This window comes from Prionailurus bengalensis, chromosome E4 (genome assembly GCF_016509475.1).
Source record: "Prionailurus bengalensis isolate Pbe53 chromosome E4, Fcat_Pben_1.1_paternal_pri, whole genome shotgun sequence".
Lineage (NCBI taxonomy): Eukaryota > Metazoa > Chordata > Mammalia > Carnivora > Felidae > Prionailurus > Prionailurus bengalensis.
Window position 1 is genome coordinate 56,271,612 of NC_057360.1, and position 13,022 is coordinate 56,284,633.

The following is a 13,022-nucleotide window of genomic DNA, read 5'->3' on the forward strand; positions in this document are numbered from 1 at the left end:
AAATAACGAACTGAATTATAGTTGAATAATCCACTTGAACTTTTTATGAACTTTAAAATCCGTGAAATGCCAGTTGAATATAAGAGAAAACACTTTATAGGTTGTTTATTTTTTTTTCATTTAACACCTAAAACTATATGGGTTCAGAGAAAATGCTATATAGAAAGTGATGCTGCTAATTGAGTATTTTGAGAACAGAGGAAATTAGTGGCTAAAACAAAATAAAGTCAAGTCAGCACAAATGAATATGCACACCCGCTGGAAATTTTCTACTACAATTGAGGTTGAGAAAATTTTGAGTGAGCTATTATGCTAAATAAATCATCAGTGGAATAAAACACAGATTTTATAAGCCTCCAATTTCACTATTTTATATTTTCTTTCCAGTACAACGGAAAATTCTTTTTATTTTTTTCAGGTAATGTTATTTTGGGGATTATATTGACCAAGCCGTAGCTCTTAACAAAGACTCAGACCTTTGTGTGGGAGAAAAAAGTGGTAGCGAGAAACTGACTACACTTACCAAAGATTTTGTCAACACATTTTATTGGATAATGGAATACCATACATCATGACATTGGCCGTATTAGTAATTACAACCAATGGCATTATCTCAGAGCTGTAATGATGGCTCCATTTTATACACAGTCATATTAGTTGTCTTACTGATGGGTCCATTTTGACTATGAACTTTCTGCTACTCTTGTCTCCATCTCCCCTCTTCCCTTTGGTCTTTTTATTCTCTAGATTTTTTTCAGCTTAGACTTTCCTTCCTCCAGGAATTTTGGGAGCACCCTGGATTTCCTCAGAGTACCTTGTACTTCCTCCTTCATTTCACCTGTGTTCTAATTTCTGGTTTAATATTTGTTCACCTGTCTAGCCACACACTCCCCGGTGTATGCTGTATGAGGGCAGAACTATCTCATTTACCACTCTCTCCTCAGCATCTATCATAATTCCTGGCACATAAACACTGCTCAGCATATGTTTGCTGAATGGATGAAATAATGAGTGAATGAAAAATGAATGAATCGATGTATGAATGAGAATCTGTAGACCTGGCTTCTAGATGCTGCTATTAACCATTTGTCTGGCTTTTGGCAGATCACTCACATCTCTCTGCCTTTGTTTCCTCAAGTTCAAAATGAGAGCAGTAGGCAAAATGACTTCTAAAAACTTTACAGACCTCAGTGTATTTGGTCCTGTGATGAACGCTCCCTTCAGAATACCGCTTCGCTTGCCTGATGAGTGTTTTTCTGGACTTCATATGGCACATCGAGGGAGAATTGCTTCCATAAGCGAATGTGTAGTTAACAGCCCAAGTGCACCCCATTTGCTTAGCTTTTGAAGCAAAGTCTTGAACTACCACAGACTCTGTACATAGCATCTGCTGTGCAATGTTGAGACTATCACAGAAAATCAAATCGTAGTTAATAAAATACAGTGGGGTCCTATTTTACCTATCCCAGAACAGATAAATTACAATGTAAACTTCATCTCATGTATATTTTTCATTAGCCATTAAAAAAATAAGTCTACTATAAAACAAGACAACTGGAGTACGAAGATGAACATATAATCTCATTGTCATCATCAGATAAATATGTTTTGGCCACTGTCTATATGAATTCAAACAGAAAAAAGAATAGAAAGAAAAGAATAATATGGTGGATATTGAGTATAGAGAGAATGACCTTGAGAAGGTGTTCAAATATGCATGGATTATGTACTGATGAGGGTCTGTCCCAGGAAATTAGTACATCGGGAGAATTACTTTATCTTTTGATTTGTGTCTTAACTGGTCTGTTCCTGACCCAGCCAGGAAGACTGTCAGATGATAATAGCTAATCATTCATTCAGAGTTTACTATGTGTCAGGCACCATGACAAGAAATGTATTATTATTTCCAGTTTGCACATTAAGAAATTATAAAATATATGGGAGTACAGTACAGAGAATTGAGAAGAAGTTATCTGAATAAAGCCCAAGCATGTAGTTACTGTGTGTAGTGCCTCTGCTAACTGCTTGCTATGGTTATATTTCCAGCACTCAACATAGTTCCTGGCATATATATATATGTATGTGTGTGTGTGTGTGTATACACACACACACACACACACACACACACATACATATATATATATGATTAATAAGTTAGTAAATAGATGAATATATGGGATTCCAGAAGTAGACAGAGAGGGCAGAGAAGGCCTTTATCAGAGAAATCAGAGAAGCACTCTTTTACAGCATAGAGAAAGGATTTTGTGACAGATGTACATTTGTGACTTGCAATGTAGGGTGTGTGTGCATGTGTGTGTGTGTGTGTGTGTGTGTGTGTGTTCTCTTGTGCTAGCACATGTAATAATCTTAAAATGATAAAGTCTAAACTTAAAAGTGAGATTTCGGTATTATATTCCAATTTATAGCCAAACCAAATGTGACAGGATATAAACTCCTGACAAGTTAGGATTGTAATGGAAATCTTGGCAGTTCTTCAAGTATGTTTCTAGAGTATATTGTAATATTTTAACTCTTCGTATTTATGCCTGGAATACAGTTAAATTACAGCATTTTCTCCACAGGCATTTAATCCAATAATTATAATTGAATCTATTCAGTTGCTCCTTTTGATGTGATCCCTGGGCTTTTCCCTACTCACCAGACAGTATTCAATGGATTTGCAAAAGATTCATTAATATAAAATATTTTTAACCAGGGCAAGAAAAGGGTCACAATTTTTCCAGTATCATTAAGCACTTGCCAAACAATGACTCCGAATGGGAAAAGACAATTCGATGTACTAGGAAATCTAGAGGTCCTAGTTTTAAAACATAGGAACAAATATAAACTGGATTCTGTGGCATACCACACTGTAGTATAGTTTTTATGGCTTCATAATGCAGTCGTGAAAGAATCACTGATGGTAAACTCTGATATTACTAGTTCCTTTGTATATCTTTCTGGGACTAAGAATTGGCAATGTTAGTAAATTAGTGAAATGTACCATGGAAATAGCCTAGAGGAAGTAGAATTTATAAATGTGTGCATACTGAAATTACATGTTTTTAAAGAAGCATAGAAAAACCCTTAGAATTATCAAGGCATTACTTTAAAATGAAACTACCCATGACATAATGATAGACCTAGGGGTTTACACTATTTTAAAAGATTTTCTATGAAATGTATCAGAGTAAAAATTCCTTGTAAAGTGGCACAACTATGGCCCAAATGCTTAAGCTGGGACATATTCAGATTCTTAAGTGTATTTGCATATAAATAAATTCTCATTTTTATTTAAGGTTTTTAAAAATATTGTTAAAATATAAACAGAACTATATTATCAAGATGGAAATCAAGTGCAAATAACTTTTCCTCTCTATGATTTTTTTATGTTTTTTAATTGTTTTTTAATGATTTTTTAATGTTTATTTATTTATTTTGACAGAGAGAGAGAGAGTGCGTGAGCAGGGAAGGGGCAGAGAGAGAAGGAGAGAGATAATCCCAAGCAGGTTCCATGCCCATCACGGAAACTGACATGGGGTTTGATCGCACAAACGTGAGACTGTGACCTGAGCCAAAATCAAGGGTTGATGCTTAACTGACTGAGCCACCCAGGTGCCCCTACTCTATGTTTTTAAATTACAAATCCCAAGTTCCCCAAAATGAATATTTCAGAGGTAAGTTCTTATATTGAATTGTATTCAATAGTTCAAATAATATTTATTAGAGAGAGAAAAATGAGTTGACCTCTGAGAACTTAGAAAAATGGGTAGTGTTTTGTGGTAAGATTGCCCAGATGTTTCCAATTCTGTTCTCTCTTTCTGTTCATTAAAGAAGATCACATAACCCTCCTCCAATGGAATGTGGGCACTAAAGATGTTTCATCACTTCTAGACCTGACCTTAGAATGTTCCTTAAGATCTTTCATGATGTTTCCCCTGTTGACATGACATGGAGTGCAGATATCCATGATGGTAAAGCCTCAAATACAGGAGAATCCTGGATTTCTGAGTGTCCACTTGGAGGGAAATCACCATGGAGAACTTATCCCACCTACATAAGACTATGACACAAGTGATAAGTACGATATTATTGTATCGTCTATTGATATTTGGAACTGACTTACTATAATAGCTAGTTTTAATTATCCTAACATACACAGAAAGGCTTCTATCCAGTGGGGTGGATAGTGAGACAAAGACCTAAATTACAGGGCATTGGTTTAGCACTTGGGCATGAGCTCTGCAGAAACAAAGCAGACTGGATGGCTAGAAATTTTTAGCCTCCTTGAGCTGTAAAATCCAGTTACATTTAGAAGCTAAAGAATAAGAGATGGGACCTCTGAGCCACACTGGCCCAGTAAAACTTTCAATTTCATAAGGTGACGAATAGCTGTCAGTGGAAGAGACAACCAGTCACTACCTGAAACAAACAAACAAACAAACAAAGCTCTGAATTTATTGCTTACTAAGAAGAGGAGAGCGGTATATAATCCATGAGCAGAGACTTGCCTCATGTACACAGAGTTTAGGGCAGCACTGAGTTCAGGAACTGGCAGGTCTTCAGAAACAGAAGTTGGAGATTGATCCCTAGTGGTAAAATGAGTAATACTGTTGTTGACTGGCTATCTTTTAGAAGGGTGTGCATTGGAGTGAGGGTGTTGTAGATTGGCTTTCCAAGTGCGATTACAGAGGCAAAGTTGTCATTTCACTGATTTAAAACCAGTACAAGTTGTTACTCCTTGCTATGGCCATAAAACAATTAATCTTTTCCTAGGGGATTAGGAACTTTTTATTTTCAGTCTAAGATGAAATTTTTAAAATATGTTTTTCTCACTCATGGATTTCCATAGTCCTAAAATAATCACTATTCAGTTGAGAGACAAGGGCATCAGATAGAGGAAGCAAAATAAAGCAATCTAAGGACTATATCTGGAAAAGAACATTAGGTATGCTTATTGACAAGTTTCACTGAAACAGGACCAACTGGATGTAAGTCAAATAGGTTAAAAGCCTACTAAGTTTTTGAAGGAATTGTATTGTGAGAGAAACCATGAACATGGCCTTTCATCAACCCTAGTCCTCCAATTTTCCATGACCACACGGTTGGCATATACCTCAATGTCCACCTCCAATAAGTCCAAGGAGAGATACAGACCACAAAGAACATACAGGAGAGCAGAACCAGGGTCCACGGAGAATAATAGACAAAGCACCCCCTTCCAGAGAACAGAAGCAGGGCCTATTTAGACAATTTCGACAGCAGGGACTTTCACAATGTCTGCCTTGCTGAATTTTATCACGGCTATGGAATAGCAATTGTCATGTGCCTTCCACTCTTTCTTTTTCTGAATGGGAGATTTTAATTATCGTTTACCAGTCCCTGCTCCATCACTATATATTGGTTGAGGGCATGGGGTCCCCACAAAATTGATCCCAAGTGAGTCTCTTCATAAAAACTATTAGAGAATAATACTGTAGAAAAAAATATGTATATATCCATGAGGAAGAAGAGGGATAAAAAAATATGTTAAGGAAGTAAATCAGTAAGAACTTATTGTTACAACTAAGTATTGCTTGGGCATCCTTGGGTGGCTCAGTCAGTTAAGCGTCCAACCCTTGATTTCCGCTCAGGTCATGATCTCACAGTAAATGAAATTGAACCCACTTCCAGCTCTGCACTGATAGCCTGAGCCTGGCTGGGATTCTCTCTCTCCCCTCCCCTGCTCACACTTATGCACACACTCTCTAACTCTCAAAAAATAAATAAATACACATAAAAAAAAAAAAACTAAGCATTGTTGTAAAAAAAGTTCTAAAACTAAAATCTCATGATATTCACAAGTTATTTAGAGATGGACAAGTAGCAGTGGAAGTTAAAAGGAAGTTTGTGGAACAGTTTGTTGTTGCATTTACAGTTTTTCTCCATCAGGCATGCAATTTGGGGCTTTGTACTGTAAAGGCACCCTAGTCCCATGTGAAGTAAGGAGCACCAATGTGTGTCAGACCAGGCATCTGCAGGTTGTGCTAGACCAGCTGTCCCATATTGTAGACCTCTTTACAAAAGCAACGAGGGACAGAGAAGAGAATTGGTGGGAGGGAATGCTGACCTCTTGGATCCACATGGTTTGACTATCGGTTTTGTGCTCCCTAAACATGTGGTCCCGAGATGGCTCTACATTTCTAATTACATGTGTTCTGATCACGGCTTTAAATTTTCGAGAGGTAACGATTGGCTTCATCCACTGCTATAAACTGAATGTTTATAATCCACTCCTCAAATTCATATATTGGGGTCCTAATCCCCACTGCGATGGTATTTGGAAGTGAGGCCTTTGGGAGGTAATTAGGTTTAGATGAGGTTATGAGCATGGAGCCCCATGATGGGATTAGTGTCTTCATAAGAAGAGAAAGAGACCAGACCTCTCTTTCTTTGTCTGTCTCTTTGTTTCTCTGTTCCTCTGTCTGTTTCTGTTTGCTTCTCTGTCTCTCTGTTTCCTCCATGTGAGGATAAAGCAAGAAGACAGCCAGCCATCTATAAGTCAGGAAGAGGGTTCTTACCAGAACCTAATGATGCTGGCATCCTGATCTTGAACTTCTAGAAATGTGAGAAATCCACTTTTGTTGCTTAAGCCACCTATGGCTTAAACTATGGAATTTGTTACAACAGATCAAGCTAACTGAACACTCACAAAAGGATAATGAACTTTATTTACAAACAAATTAAAATTAATGGAAATGTCTGTTTTTTAGGATTGAAGCAAAGAAACAACACAGTAAAATTTTTGCAAACCCAAAAGCAACGGAGAAAACTGAAAAGCCTGATGTTTGGAACACCTGTCTCTAGGAATCAATTTTGATCATAAAACTAAATGAAGCCTAGAGTGTTTTAAGACTTATATTTCCATCTTACTATCAGAAAGGAGCAATGGAGCAGTGGAATGAAAGCATAATAAAGGAAGACCAGCTTCATTAAGCTAGAAGAAGAAAGGGATTTCCTTAGGAAGAATGTTGAGATTTTAGGCAGATGAGGCAAATGCACCAAAGAAAACGAGATCTGATAGCATGGGCTAGAATTATGGAAAGGGAAAACATATCCAGGTGTAGCTACTTAAAATAATAATAAAAATGTGGGGAGGGAGAAGAAGGATTTTAGTTACTTATATATCAGAAAGAGTGATTAAGGCTCAAAGAAATCTACCAGAGAAAGGCAGGCAAGATCTCATAGATCAGACTAAAAAGAATTCCCTGGAGGAACCATAATCAGGAAACTATTGATATGGATCCTCTTAAAGTTATTGATAGAGCCAATAAGTCCAGTTGGAAGACCAGCCCTTGAAAATTAAGCATTATTAAGGGACATTTGGATGACATGGTTATAGTAAGGGGGAAGCAATTATTGCCTATGCCTCCAAGAACCATGCCCAATAAGAAGGACAAAGGCAGGCACAGGGAAGTTAAAACACTCAAAGGAAAGCCAGGCAGTGTAATGACTAACAGAGTGGGCCTGTGTCAGAAGTGGGTTTGAGGGAGGGTACCTCCTGAGTAGAATTACTCAACTTCTGCCATTAATGTAGCATAAATTATTTAAGCCCTGGAACATTCCAAAATGGAGGGGGGTTTCTGCCTTGTGGAGGACATGGTGGAGGGATAGGTCCTGATAGGCAAAACCTCAGAAGCGTCAAGAGCCCTTTTGGTGAGGAATGTGCAGAAGGGGATTCTCCTGCTGAGACACATGGAGAAAATGTCCCTGAGAGTCATGTTTTCCTGTTCCTACAATTTCATACAGAGGCCACTGAAACATCCACGATTCAGGCCTTAAAATGTTTATTTGCCATAAATGTATTATTCATTCATTCATTTAGGTATAGACCTTGAGAGAGCTCTTCAGTATTGCATTACAATTTCAGAATTACAGGGCAAAAAGGGGAAATCAAGTTACAACTTAGAAGCATTTGAATCCACTGGGCAGAGAGGATTTAGCATTCCAGGATGGCTCAGACAACTCAACTTCTGGAGTCCTAAAGGCACTTCATCAATGCTCTGCTGTAGTTGCAGATGGAATCCCAGTTCCACTCAGGTGCTGGAGTGAGAGGAGTAAACTGGGGGGAGTGGTTTTCAGATTTAATGATTGTGAACTTAACTTTTTCCTGCATTTTCGCTTAGAGCGAGGAAATTTTTACTTTATCAATTTTATCAAACCCGCAGATTTGATAACAAAAGAAATTTCATCATCAAATTTGAAGCATCTCTACATTGACTTACTATGGACGACCAGAGAATCCATTATTGTATCATTTTGTTTTATGCATTTGCTCTGGTGAGCTATATGGACCTACGTGTCTCCACATAATTTGGAATAGGGAATAGAGTAATGGTAGAGTGATCAGATAACTATCTTCAGATAGAACCGGGCTTGCCGTTAGTTTGATTAGTACAAACTCCGACCCATGTCAGCAACAAAATCTAAACTGCACACTGTAGAATGTAGATACACAAGAGAGGTTAGGGGTCCATGAGGACAGGAGCTGGACTATCATGAGGGAGTGTGTGTGTGTGTGTGTGTGTGTGCACATGTGTGTGGCGAGGTGGTGGCTAGTCATACCTCTGGTTTATTTTAAGCTTAATGGTTAAGAAATGAAAGTACCAGAGAACGTTCGAAAGGAACTGCTTTTCCCTTTGCCTTCTGGTTCTCTAAACCCTTTGGCTAGCACACAGTTCTGGCAGCTTGCCCATCTCTTACCTGCTCCTGAAGGAGGACTGAGTTATCTGATTGATGGATGGCATCCATGGTCCGGGTTTGTCAACTGAAGGGAACTGATCCACCGGCGGAGAGCCCCAGATCAATTTGAGACAGGAATTCTGCTCTAATTCTGGATGTTTCTGCAGGCAGGCTAGCCCAAGTTCTCAACTTGAAATGGAGGAGCGAGTTCTTTTCATCAAGAGATGTGAAGTCGTGTTACCCAACTGATCTTATTGGGAATAAAGCTGATATTTTCATCTCCATCTGGGTCTGATTTCTCAAATGCATCTGAACGTGAGAGGGGAAGAAAACAATATTATTAACTGCTTCCCTAAACATCAACCCCCCTCCCTATGCATCCTACGTTATTGCCTCAGCTTGGGGTGACTGACACCAAAACTTTCCCCCTTTAGGACAAACAAATGCCTGACAAGTAGACTTAACCCTAATTTACATTTTCCATAAAAAAGGAAGAACATGCAGTGGAAAGGCAGAAACGTACGGTGAGTCACAACTACTTCGGGTCCATTGCTGGGTCCATCGCAATGTGAGCATGCGCACAGCAAACCATCTTCTCTGAGCTTTTCTCTAAAAAGCAGCTAGTATTGGGCCCAGTTCAACAATTGATTATTATTTTTAGTATTAGTAATAACTTCTTAAGCAAAAGCAAATTTTTGAGATAACGTTCCATGGTTTCTAGGTCATCATATTAATTCCTTTTAGTCCGGCCTTTGCCCCTGAAGAACGAGTAATCGAATCCAAACTAAAGAAGTTTTGCTTTATTTGCTAAATAAAAAAGTGCAATGTAAAAAATCGTATAAAGGAACATCTGTCAAGGGAAAGTCATACGTTCTTTACTTGGTAAAGTTCTAGTTTGTGCTCCGTTATTTATGGGACAGGTTTAAGATCATGTTGGGTGGCCCAGCTGTTCCTCCTGTGCATTAGGAATGTTGGGCCCTGCATACTTCTTAAATCCAAAAGCAATAGCTCTTTCCCTTATGATCCAGCTCAAGATGGAGTTAGAGTTGGTTGGACCAAAAGTTGAGCAGGGCCATAAACCAAAGCTGGGCTTTGCTTCTTCTGGTTTGCATGCTTTCTGTGGTTTATAGCGTGATCGGTAACCAGGAGAGCTCCATACAAGCAGCTCATTGCATCTGGGTAAAAATGTATGCAAAATTATAAACACTGGCAACAGCCTCAGCTGAGAGGAGGCACCATGTTTATTCAAGGATATGGCATGATAGTAATCCAACTTCTGGCATATGATTTATTTTTTAAGGCCAAAAGTCAAATGACCCACGTTAGAAGGCTTTTATTGAAGCCTCAGGCATGTAGTGCTCATTTGATTTTTAGAAGAAATCAACAAGACGCGTAGGTGAGTAAAGGGGGAAAGGGTAGAGAGGGTTAAAAAAAAAAACCTCTTGCTAACATGAAATCCATTTTAGAGATTTTTTTTTAATCTTTGAAAGAGTGATATTACTGGACCAAAGGATAGCCTCTCCATAAAGAAAACACTATACCACTTCTCAAAGTCATTCTTAATATGCATCTAAAGTTTCATTGTTAAAGAGTCAAATTTTCCAAATCAGAGAAAAGTATTACTTCATGGTTCCCAAGTTTCCAATCACTTAACGTATGAAACATTGAAGTTTAAGAGTCAAACGCTCCAAGTGAAAAGCATCTGTTTGATGTCGGCGAGGTCTCTGACAAATTCAGTGTTAAAAGACTCTTTGTGCTGTTCTTTGAAAATATATCACTTTGTAATAAATATCTGGGCTCTGACACACTCAGTGATGAGGTTTGCTTTATAGACTTATGCAAGAGGATCTGTTCACCGCACCTGGCTCTCTATGAGATGAGAGTGGCAGATTTTAAAATCTAAATTAACATACAGCTTCACATTTAGGTGCTGACCTAAGGATCTGTATTTTCTTTTCATTCAGAACATACATTCCCACAAGAGTCAAAGCTCCTGGCCTTTCCAACTTTATATTTCTTTTCCATTTCTGGAAAAGAAGATACCAAATTGTAAAAGAGGCAAGAGGTTAAAGCTGCTGAAATATTACCTATGGAAGGGGCTGACTCCATGTCATTATGGTGCATGGATTGCGAGATTGTTTGTACAATTATTTCAGCCACTGCGGGGGCTGGTTGATTTGCACGGAGAACGAATTCAATGTGAGATATTCTATTTTGTGGTTGTTTCAAGGCATGGAGGCCATGGTAAAAATGGGTATCTTACTCAACATTGAGGAGTATTGTGATGGTCAATTAGTAACACATTTCATTAGGAAAATTGTATTCTATGTTCACTATAGAATCTTCAGATAACACAGATAAGCACAAAGGAAATGAATCCCTCTGCTAGAAATAGTCACTTTGGCATACACTGATTTCTCTTACACACACACACACACACACACACACACATGCTCATGAGCTGGCTCAACATGTGCCTTATTTTTTTCCAGTATCTGGCCTTTATAAAAATGGGATCATCTTATTTGTAGTCTTTCTTTTATCACCTAACATCACTAATCTTTTTCAGATTCATCCATATTATTGAGTGTAATTCATTCCTGTGTAATATATTTCATAGTGTTAAAATACTACTATTTATATGCATTCTGCTGATAGCGATACATTTGAGTTGTTAAGAGGTGTGTGTGTGTGTGTGTGTGTGTGTGTGTGTGTGTTGTTTTTATGAACACCACTGACATGAACATTCTTGTGCATGTCTCCTGATAAGTGTACAAGAGTCCCTATTGTGATCCAGAAAATACTGGATCATAAATTACGCCAACGTTTGGCTATGCAATAAAATATCAATTTATTTCTCGAAGTGGATTATACCCAAGACTCCCACTCAAAGTATATAAAAGAGCATTAAAGTTGTGATTGTTTCATATGGTTACCCATACTGGATTTTTTCTTTTTTCTTTTCGTTTTAGCTATTCTTACTTGCGGGGGTGTCATGGTATGGCATTGGGCTTCAATTAGCATTTCTCTCATGACCAGTGAAGCTAAGCACCTATTCATGTGTTTAGTAGACATTTGGATTTTTTTTTTTTTTTTTTGCGAAATGTCTGCACATATCTTTTACCCACTTTCTACTGGCTTTGTATTCTACTTAATGAACTGTGGGAATTTGATAACACATTTTGAGCTTGTTGTTGAATAAATTGGTGGCAAATATTTTCTCCCATCCTCTGATTTTACCATCCCACTCTTTTTATGGTATCTTTTGATGAACAGAAACTCTTACTTTTAATTTAACCAGTTCATTAAATGTTCCTGTTTTAGCTGGCACATTTTGTGTCTCACCAATTGTGTTTAAAAATACATTTGCCTTCTCCAAAGTCACAAAGATATTTTCCTATGTTCAATTCTGAAAGTTTAGCTGTATTACCCTTTATAGTTAGATCTACACTTTCTCTGAAGTTGATTTTTGTGTGTGGTGTGGTAGGATTCAAGATTCGCTTTTTTTCCATATAAATATTCAATTTACATAGCATCATCTACTGAAATGACTATGCTTTCCTACCACTCCCCTGTTAGTTTTGTCAGAATCCCGTGCCCATACATATGTGAGTCTGTTTCCCTCGGTTCTGTTGGCCTATTGCATCAGTGGCTCAAAATATTCATATTATTTTATAATAGGTCTCATGCTGGTAGCATAAATCTTCCAACCTTTTAATTATTCTTGTAGTTAGACTTGACTGTTGCAAGCCCTTTGAATTTCCTTTTAAATTTTAGAATCGGCACGTCACTATCCACAAAAAAGTTGACATTTCGGCTGGAATGTATTGAAGTTATAGTTCAATTTGGGGAAAATAAACATCATTACAATAATGACTTTTGCTTTAAATGAACATGGTATATATTCCAATTATTTAGGATTACTTTAGTTTCTCTTGATAATGTTTTGAATTTGTTTAATTATTTTTGGTATTTAATGTAGAGGTATTATATTTACTCACAGATGTATGCTGATTTTTTATTTAAACGTAGTTTTTAAATTTAATTTTGTCTTTGTTTGTTGCTAGTATATAGAAATACAATTTGTTTTATTGATCTGGTATAAGGCAAACTTGCAAATTTCACTCATTAATTGTAAGAGTTTGCTTGTACATCATTTGGGTTTTCTATGTTTAAAATCATTTTGTCTCCAAAATTGCAATTTTATTTCTTCTTCTCCAATTCTGAAGGCCTTTTATTTCTTTTCTTGCCTGTTGCACTAAGTAGGATCTCTAGTTCAATGTTTGAGCTAGAGTAGACAA